Genomic DNA, 1,356 nt, shown 5'->3' on the forward strand with positions numbered 1-1,356 from the left:
GACCCTGTACAGGGTTTCCGAGGCTGTAAATCTTTACGGGAGCAGAATGCCTCATCTATCTCCCACGGAACAGCTGGTAGTTTCAAACTGCTGACCTTAAAGTTCGCAGCCCGATTCGTAACCACTACGCTACCAGAGCTCCTTTACAACCCTACAATTCTTCCATACCTTCCCAACTCCACTGTTTCCATTCAGGCATACCAATAACATGCATATAAAGTAAAAGCATTTCACTATTTTTACATTCACAAGATAATTCCTGGTGTGGCGCTGAAGGATAGGCACTGAACTGCTAACTACAAGGTCAGTGGTTCAAATCCACCAACCATGCCTCGGAAACCCTATATAGGGCTGCATGAGTCGGAACCAACTTGACAATACTTAACAATAAAAATAGATAATGAGATAGTTATGTAATCTGTTTTCAAAACATGCTAAAAATATATAAAAATTACCCCTGGCAATGCTTTGGCGACTTTCTGTACTACTACTCTAGTCTGATTTAATAAAAATTTCTCTATAATTCCATGAATTATGAAAACAACTATGACTTCCCCTCTCTTAAGAAAACAAACTTAAGTCTATACTGTCGCTCCCATTAATCCTTAAAAGGAGTCTTTGGAATACCTTACATTTAAGAAATTCAAGGCAGCCTTTGACTCCAATGAGGAAATATCAAAAGTTGACATTTTAAGAGAGTACTCAAGGAATAGCATGAAGTTAGCTGTAAAACCCTTGAACTTGATCTTTTCCTAGCATAGTATGGGGAAAGTTGTAGTGGATACTCAACTAAATTTTAATGAATATAAAAATTAATAAATTCTCTTATTCTCAGAGTCAAGAATCAATATTATCATTTTCTAAGGATTTTCTCTTGCCAGACTTCTATAAGAAAATGAGTGCTTCCCTTAATTATAAAATATATGCCTTGAATGTCCATAGCATTATTCATAACAGTGAAAAACAACCCAATTGTCTATCAACTGGTGAATGAACAGAAAAAATGTGACATATCCATACATTATGTATTGTGTATATCTGTGACTATATATACACATACACACATGAATTATAGTCATAAATATACACATACACAGGAGCAGTTCTTGCTTTGTAGCTACACTAACTACAATATCTCTAACAAAACACTTGAAATTTTAGTAACAAAAGTATATGTTTTTGGAGAACAAACAAGATGGCGGATTGGGCAGACGTATAGCAGAGAGCTCCGCCAACAACAACATGGAATACCTGACCAAGCAGGCTCAGGGGCTGGTCCCAGAACTCTGAACCACATATAAAGGAATACTTAGAAGGTTGGAAGGCTCACAGCTGGGGGAATTTGTGGCAGAAGCA

The 1,356-nt window shown here is 36.9% G+C and overlaps 1 protein-coding gene across 1 annotated transcript in view; it reads right to left on the reverse strand.

The window, feature by feature from the left end:
- The window catches only part of RBL1 (retinoblastoma-like 1 (p107)), a 72,366-nt gene that overhangs the window by 34,948 nt on the left and 36,062 nt on the right, over positions 1–1,356 (reverse strand). The gene's annotated exons all lie outside the window — the stretch shown is intronic.

The sequence above is a fragment of the Chrysochloris asiatica genome, unplaced genomic scaffold (assembly GCF_000296735.1).
Source record: "Chrysochloris asiatica unplaced genomic scaffold, ChrAsi1.0 scaffold00296, whole genome shotgun sequence".
NCBI lineage: Eukaryota > Metazoa > Chordata > Mammalia > Afrosoricida > Chrysochloridae > Chrysochloris > Chrysochloris asiatica.